Here is a 9,333-nt window from a genome sequence, read left to right on the forward strand (position 1 = left end):
CACAGCTATGCAACATGACCACCAGAATATTGGTGATAAAAACATGGGTTTTTAAGGCAGTGACCTCTTCAGAGTCAAATTGTTATGGCAGTTCCACAATCTGATCCATCTCTGCATTTCCTTATGATATAACTCTGCAGTCATTTTTTTGTTATTATCATTCATTAACTACAAGCTTTAATTAAACATTAATTAGAGCTTCTTTACTAGTACATATGACATACAGTATTTTATTTCTTCCAGTCATAAACTAATACTTGGAATACCTTCCCAGAAAAATCTGATAGGGATAGGAACTGGACCCATTATTAACTGATATAGGGTACCCCCAAAAAAGGAAACTCTGTTCTTTCTCTGTGACACAGAGTTTTAGAGAGTTCAATAGAGCATTGAGAAGTTAAATGATTTGTGTAGGGTCATACAACTAGTACCTCAGAAATGAGATTTTAATCAGGGCTTACCTGGCTTCAAGGCCAGGTCTCCATTCAGCTTGGGTCTTTTCCCTTCTCAATTAATGCAGTGTGTTAGAGGGAAATAGAGGTCAAAATAGTCCTATTCAAAAAATTCTTAAATGAATGTTTGGGAGTGAGATGTTTCCCATATAATTCAGCTTTAAGTGTAAAGTCCTCTGGCATTAATAACAAACATTTGGTTTACTTCACTAATAGGTATGATTTTTAAGGTGGGAACAGTTTTTTCTTGAGATTTTTTTCTGTGGCTGATTTTTGACATAGTTATCTATGTATAAGTAAAGTTCAGTGAAGGATTATTTATCAAGTTAATTCCAAATATCAATAGGTAAGTAATTACTAAAGAGATAAGGAGGTAGACTGGAAAAGCATCTGCCCAGTAGTTTTGAGGCCAATATGCTAGTCCTATGGCATTTAACCAAGTTATGGGAATACATGCCCTCACAAGATAGAGTCTGAAACCACACTGAGAGCTGAAGAAAACAATAAAGCCATATATCAGGCAATGATGATGGTGAATTTTCAACTACAGTCACTTTAGCCTTAGAGAACCAGTTTTCCTTCCTACCAACTTCAGGAGCTCTAGGCTGAACCTGTGTGCACAGGTGCTACTGTTGGAGGGCAAGGAGGAGAGGAGGGGGGTTCACCACCTACAGCTTTTCTACTCAGAGGACTCTGGGGAGGGCAGATACACTTTGTAGTCACTGACAAAGATATATTTACTAGCTGTGTGACCCTGAGCAAGCGCGTTAATCTGTATGCCTTGGTTAGCTCACCTGCAAAATATAAATCTACCTGCAAGTGTTGGTGTGAGGATAAAGTGAGATATTTATAAAGCAGTTTTGAAAATTGATAAAACATATATATATATTATTTGTATATGTAATATATGTGACATATTTGACACCTATATAAATATATAGTACCACATAAATGCTAGCTATTTTTATCATCATCTTGATAAATGAGGTGGCACAATAGATAGAATGCTGGGACCAGAGATGGGAAAACCTGAGTTCAAATCTGATGTCAGATACTTAGCAACTGTGGGACCCTGGGAAAATCACTTAAGTTCTGTTTTCTTCAGTTTCCTCACCTGTCTTCTGTGAGGATCAAATGAGATAATAATTGTAGAGTGTTTAGCACAATACCTGGCACACAGTAAATGTTTAATAAATGTTAGCTATTATAATTATTACTATGGACAAGCTATCCAGATTCATGTCTGGGCACTATATATTTTTCATTTGCTTTCTTTTTTCCACTGTAGATTATTAGACCAATGTCTTAAACGTTGTTGTAGATTTCATTAAGGACACTTTGCAGTGTTATTCTGTCTCTTCAAGGGGATGGTAGTGGTGGTAATGAGTTCTGTAAATATTCCATGGCTTTTATTGGCCTAAAATTTATCCATTTTAGTATCCAAAGGCACTCTGCCAATTAGGCATAGTGTTGAAAGGAAGAAAGACAAGTCCCATTCACTTTAAGCTAATAATCGGGGGTTTTAATAGCATACAAGTCACTGGAGGAATGCTCACTCGTAAAGTGATCGAAGACATGTGCCTACCTCACTGTCGTACTGGTTCCCAGCTCTATTCTGGCTCTGGAAAACATTGCTGCTGCCTGAGAAATTCACTCTATCTAGAGTACAATCAGATGATTCCAGATGGTCCACAGAGGTTGAAAGTTGTGGAGTTGATTTTGAAGTAGAAAGTAAGCTGAAGCTTTCCATAAATGCACCAGCCTAGGGTGAGTAAATCTCAAAACACTGATCATGAGTAGGTGAGATAAACATAAACTCAGAGTCTCAATAGAAGTCCTTCAGTGTTCGAGGCTCTACTTGAAAACTCGTCAGTTCTTTCTCTTCCAAATGTACCTTTCCTCCCCTTGAAAAGACCAGCTGCTAAATCTAGTGTTAAGTGATCTGGTGAAGTCTTTTTTAAATGGAATCTATATTTTGTAGACTTTGTAGAATTTGACCCTCCCATGCTCTGCTCTTTGTCTTGATCCTTCTCTCGACTCTCTCATCTCAATCTCTGTCTCTCTGTGTCACTCTTTCACCAAGGTTCCTTCTGTCATTTGTATTTCACTAATTATTTTTTCAAAATTAATCACAATTAAACATGGAGGAGAAGTTCTACCCATTGTTCCTTCTACATGTTGCCTTAAATTTTGCAAAGCCTATTACATATGTTGTTCAATTGTGCCCCTAGAAGCAGGTAATTTTGTGCTCCAGGTATCATGTACTTCATTCTATTGAGGACAACACAAACTCAGAGATGTTAATGGACTTACCTATGGTTACAAAACCAAAAAAAGAAATAAGCAGAACTGAAGTGCAAGTGTGTCTGATTGTATAACAACAAGAACAACAGCTAACATACATAGTGCCTACTACGTGTCAGGAATTGTGCTAAGGTACAATAACTATCATATTTGAACCTCTTAATAATCCTAGCAGAGAGTGCCATATTATTATCCCCTTTTTGCCAAAGGGGAAACTGAGGCAAACAGAGGGTATGTGACTTGCCCAGGGTGACACAACCAGGATTCTAGGTCTATGATGGAATTCTGACTCATGAAAGAAGCCAAGAAATGACCAAATGTTCTGACTTTAGTAGAATGAGGATTCTAACATATGTCTATGTGGTTTAAGTTGCTTATTTCTATATCTAGCTTTTGTGTAATTTTTGGAATGTGTCTTAGAAAAGTGTCATCCCTATCTTTTTTTCCCTGCACACTGTTCTGTAGTATACTCGCACAAAAATATAATTTTATTTCTCTCTCCTTTTATTCTTATCCAAATACTTTCCTTGTGCTTTAAAACTCTGCTTCATGGATTGTACATTGGTCAATCAGTCTGTGAAGTAGCATATATTAAGTATGTGGTATGTGCCTAGCATTGTGCTAAACTCTAGGAATACAAAGAATGGGTGAAAAATCCACATTTCCAAGGACAAGAGAAGATAAACAAAATCTCTCTCTGTCTCTCTGTCTCTCTGTGTCTCTCTGTGTCTCTGTCTCTGTCTCTGTCTCTGTCTCTGTCTCTCTCTCTCTCTCTCTCTCTCTCTCTCTCTCTCTCTCTCTCTCTCTCTCTCTCTCTCTCTCTCTCTCTCCTAGATGGTGCAATGAGTAAAGTGCTAAGATTAATTTCAGGAAGACTCATCTTCATGAGTTCAAATCTGCCATCTTTGTTATTATTATTAGCTATGTGATCCTGGGCAAGTCACTTAACCCTAGCTGCCTCAATTTCCTTATATTAAGATGATGTGGAGAAGGAAATGGGAAAACATTCCAGTATCTTTGCCAAGAAAACCCCAAATAGGGTCTGAACAGCAACTCTATGTGTGTCTGTGTGTATGTGTATGTTTGTATGTATATCTAAGTATATTATATGTTACATGAAATATAAATTTTATTTATTATATGTATGTAAATTAGGAGTAGTCTAAAAGGATAGGCACTGCGATTAAAATGAATTAAGAAAAGCTTTTTGCAGAAAGTGGGGCTTTATCTGACACTTGAAGGAAGCCAGGAAAACTAGAAGGCAGAGAGAAAGGAAGAGTATTCCAGGCATGAAGGGCAGCTAGAGAAAAGGCTCAGAGTCAGGAGCTGCAGTACCATGTTTGAGGAACAGAAAAGAGTATCTTTGGAGGGAGGCGGATATAAAAGGACTGGAAAGGTAGAATGGGATGGGTTATGAAGGAATTTAAAATTCTATTTGATCCTGGAGCTATTTGAGTGTTTTATTAGTCAGTTGATCAATAAGCATTTGTTAAGTACCTACCATGTGCAAAGAACTGTAAGGTGGTAATAAAGTCAGAACTATACTTTACAAACATCAGTTGACACCTGAGTGGAAGATAGATTGAAGTGAGGGATAACTGGATCTAGGGAGAACAAGCAGAAGGATATTGCAATAGTCCAGGCATGGCATGAAGAGGGTCCTCCACCAGGGTGGTGGCAATGTTACGGTAGAGAAGGGGATATATATATAAGGTACTATGAATGCAGAATAGAAACTACAAGATTTTATAACTGATTGGAAAAGGGGTGGGGTGAGAGAATGTTTGGAGTTGAGGAGGATGCCTAGATTGTGAGCCTGGACGTTAAGAGGAGAGTGATGTCCTTGACAATAATAAGGAAGTTAGGAATAAAGGAGAGTTTGGGGGAGAAGAGAAGTTCAGTTTTAGGAATGTTCAGTTTAAGATATCTATGAAACAACCAGTTAGAAAAGTCAGTGCTTTTTTCTTTAAAAATCCTCTGGTTCATGTATTCGTATCTATTATTACATAACAACAATAAAAATTTTATCCAACTAAATAATCATCTTGGATGTAGGATATAAAATATAAAAAATAATAGCAGCCCAAATCTTTGCCTCAGGACTATTTCTTTGTAGATCCCATTGTAAAAGATTACAGAATCATAGAATTAAGACAGCTGGAAGGGACCTTAGCAGCCACCTCATCCCTACAATAACAAGCCCTCAAAGTGTGTTTCTAGCCTCTGCTTAAGATGCCCAGTTGACTTGGGTTTTACTGGCTAGATTTCCTTTCCTTTCCTTTCCTTTCCTTTCCTTTCCTTTCCTTTCCTTTCCTTTCCTTTCCTTTCCTTTCCTTTCCTTTCCTTTCCTTTCCTTTCCTTTCCTTTCCTTCCCTTCCCTTCCCTTCCCTTCCCTTCCCTTCCCTTCCCTTCCCTTCCCTTCCCTTCCCTTCCCTTCCCTTCCCTTCCCTTCCCTTCCCTTCCCTTCCCTTCCCTTCCCTTTCTTTTCCTTCCTAGAACCTTTAACCTACTGCACTCTGAGGCTCTGACACCACTGCGCCCCTGGCAAAGGGCTCTTCTGGATCTTCCTGGCTTAAGACTGTTAAAACTGTTGCTGTTTTCCTCCTAGCCTCATGACTTTCTTTTTCTTTGCCTCATTAAAGGGCCCTTGCCTTGGCTACTCCTTAAACAGGTTTATTCAATGAATGGGCATTACCTTACCCTAAGTGAGTACCTGCATAGACCTTGGACCAAAGGGGCCAAGGCCTCCCACTGCATCCTGGGTCATCTTCAGTCATCTTGAGGAATACCTGGTCACTGTATTCAGATGGCTCCGGAGAAGTGAGGCTGGTGACCTGCACAGCCCTCCCTCACTCAAAACAAAGACAAGTGCAAGTCATGTCATCATTTCTCTGATGGCCTGGTCTTCTTCAGCAACAAAGGATGAACACAAGAAGACCTCCAAGGAGGTGGAGTCCATCGCCTTTTAAAGGAGCCACTACACTTTTGGTCAGCTCTAATTGCTAAGTTTTTTTCTTAACATCTAGCCTAGATTTGTCTCTTTCCAATTTCTTTTGTTCCAGGTTCTACTCGTTTGGCTCTTTTGGTGACAAATAGAATAATTTACTTTCATCTTATTAGATTCAACCTGATGTTTAAGCCTGCCAAGATCCTTTTGGGAACTGATGGAATAACACACACACATGTACACAGTGGGTTAGTTATTCTTTCCAACTTTGTGCCATCTGCAAAGTTAATGAGCATGTTATTGAGCAAGTCATTAATAGTGTTAGGCAGCCCAGGGCCAAACAATTTTCTGTGGTACTCCACCATAAACTGCTATGTTGACGTTGAACTATTAGCAAAAACTCATATCCAACTGGTTCTCAATCCACTTCATTTTTTCATCTAATTCATATCTTCTCCATAAGAATATAAGGAAATATTTTATTAAAAGCTTTATTAATATTGAAGTAAGCTATATCTCTACAAGGAGTCATCCATTAGCAATCTTGTACAAAAAGGAAATGAGGTTATTGAAATGGCACAGCATGTTATGGATGAAGCTGTACTGGCTCTTTGTAATCATTGCTTTCCTTTCTGACTGTTCATGAACCATTGCTTTAATCATTTTAGAATTTTCCCAGGAATTGAAGTCAAGTTCAGCAACCTAGAGTCTGAACCACTTACCCTTCTCTAAGCTTCTGATACTTCTTCAATTTTTCATGATCTTTCAGATATCATACACTGTGAATCAACAATTTCTTTTTCCAGTTCTTTCAGTGCATGGAGAGGTGGTTTATCTGACCCATGAGGGAGTTTACTCTCAGAGGTAGTTTATTTAAGACTTAAATTCATCAAGAGAAGTCAGGGACTTAAAATTTTTTTTACTATCTCCTTACTTATCTTTGTTATAAATCCCCCCTTAGCAATTTCTGCTCCGTCATCCCTGGTGCAATGATCATTTCTCCTTGAGAGAGAAAACCGCAGCAGGGAGCATCTCTGTCTACTCTGTTGTTATTATCATCCCATCCACCCAAGGCTTTTATCCCTTGTTTTATCTTCCCTTTTCTTCTGATATAACTAAAATCACTTTATTTTGTCTTAGCTTCCGACATCAGCCTTGCTTCATTCCTTGCCTTAGCATTGCTGAAATTATTTCACAGAACTATGTCATGGTCTTATATATTTCCTCTGTTGCTTGGTCTTGTTTCCATTTCCTGCACACTTCTTTCTGAATATCTAAGTTGACTGGTAAACGTCCCATGCATACACACCAGACTCTTCAGATAACTTCCATTTTTCTTCCTCATTACAGTTGTTATTCTTTCTGTCTCCAGAATTTCATTTTTGAGCAGCTCCCATCCCTCCTAAGCAGACTTGCCCCCAAAGCATTTTATTTTATGGAATTCTACAAGTATTTCCTCTGAATGTTTTGGAACCTACTTTCCTGCAATCTGGCACACACCAGGCTTCCCCAACCTCTATCATAGACTCGACTGAGGGACCTCTCAGGCTTCCATTGTTTTCACCCCTCAAAACCAATATCCTCTCTGTTAGTGAAAATCAAAGCCAGAATAGAATTTTTCTGTTATTTTTTCTACCTTACGAATTATCACAAACAAGTCATGAAATTATGAGTTGCTTTGCTGAGGGCAACGACCGGCTGAGAGGAAGTCCTAGCAAATTGGGAGAGTAAGGGAATAACAAATATAAAAGAATATAAAATATAAAAGAATTATATATAAATAATAACATAAACAATTAAAGAAATATAAAAGATATGAGTAGAACGGTTGCTTGTTCCAGTACCATCTGTTATGAATTCCATAAAAAGATGAGAACAGGAACATTTATGTATGGTAAGAAACAGCCAAAAAGGTAAGAAAAAGATCAATAAGTCTGTTCATAACACATAATAAACAGATTTATGTATAGAAATATTTTTCAAGCAAACAGACCTTATTTCACAAAGCAATCGTACAGGCTGACCATGCCAATGGATTTGCTGAATAGAAGTAAATCCAAATTATGACCCAAGGAATGAAAAGGCTGAGATACAAGTGTGGTCTCAAAAGATACAACATGACAACAATCACAATCTAACAATATGTTGAAAAAGAGGCATCTCTTAAGTGCCTGACTAATGCATATATGTTAATAGAGATGGAGACGTTTATAATAGTGGTTCAGAATCAGGTCATTGCCAACACAAATTGCAGAAAAATTTTCCTTAAAGGTCATGGACATTGATTGATGCAGTTTATACAATGAAGTGAGAGAAACTATTCAGTCATATTACTGAAGATGACAAAAAATGGGTTTCTACCGTATCGCTAAAAGAGGTAACCAAGTAGCTAGAATCATATGCTAGAAACTCTTTCTCTTTTATAAATCAACAGAGGACAAATGTCCACCCTAGAAATATGGTTGCCCTAGGGAGGGGATAGGGAACCTGTGTCAGTCCCCATTGGAGCTCCTAGATTCTCAAGTGTGTCCCTTTCATGGAATCCAAACTTCATAGATTCTGACAAGGGGCTGCACTTGAGGACCTACAAAGCTATGTGAGGCCTCTAAGCTACAAGTTCCCCACCTCTGCTAGGGCCTGCAGTCCTGATTGGACTATATTCAACCTGGCTGACTTTTGCTGTCAAATCCTAGCCATGCTTCATCTTGAATCTCGCCATTTTCTGACCCAAGAAACACAAGATACACAAATTTAGAGAACCCTCCCCAAATGTTCGCATTGCACTATTTGTGTCTGACCTGTGGTAGAGCATTCTGAGCTCACATTGGTCTGATCAGTCATAGCTAGATGCATTGCACCTTGACTCTAACATAGTGATGTCATTTTGGTCCTCTTCAAGAGTAAAGGACAACCAACCAACCAATCAATGCCTTATCAACAGCCATTTTCTTGTTTTCCCTACACCTGAGACCATACCTTAGAGGTTGTAGTCCTTTTGTCTCCAGAACTCTCACTCTGAGATTCTGCCATCAGGATCACGCATGTCTCACCTGACCCACTATTTCACAAAGTCTTCACACACGCTTCATCTCATTCCCTATCCCTCAAACAATCTTCTCACCAGATGTCTTACCACTGTGTCTGTGATATATGGCAACATCTCCATAATACTTGCAAAACCACATTTGCTTCTTTGTGTTAGGGGGAAAGTGAAGGGAATAAGCATTTATATACTGACTACTACATGCAAAGCACTAGGCTAAGCATTTTACAGTATTATTTCATTCGATCTCACAACAACCTTGTCAGTAGGTGCTATAATGATCCCCATTTTATAGTTGAGAAAACTGAGGTAAATGGCGGTCAAGTGACTTGCCCAGGATCATGCAGCTTATAAGTGTCTGAGGCCAAATTTCAACTCATCTTCCTGACTCACTATCCAGCACTCTATCCACTGAACCACCTAGCTCCCAAATGAATTGTTTATACATTGTTCTGCATTGGCATATAGGCACCTAAACTCATTTTGACTGTTCCCAGGTGTCTTATATGTGTGTGTGTGTGTGTGTGTGTGTGTGTGTATACATATATATGTATGTATGTATATACACACACATATATATATATATA

The 9,333-nt window shown here is 38.5% G+C and overlaps 1 pseudogene; it reads right to left on the reverse strand.

Annotated features, from left to right (window-relative positions):
* Positions 1–612: 612 nt before the first annotated feature.
* LOC140508038 (phosphatidylinositol N-acetylglucosaminyltransferase subunit P pseudogene) lies at positions 613–8,733 on the reverse strand (annotated as a pseudogene).
* Positions 8,734–9,333: the final 600 nt, after the last annotated feature.

This window comes from Notamacropus eugenii, chromosome 5, assembly GCF_028372415.1.
Source record: "Notamacropus eugenii isolate mMacEug1 chromosome 5, mMacEug1.pri_v2, whole genome shotgun sequence".
In the NCBI taxonomy this organism is placed as follows: Eukaryota; Metazoa; Chordata; class Mammalia; order Diprotodontia; family Macropodidae; genus Notamacropus; species Notamacropus eugenii.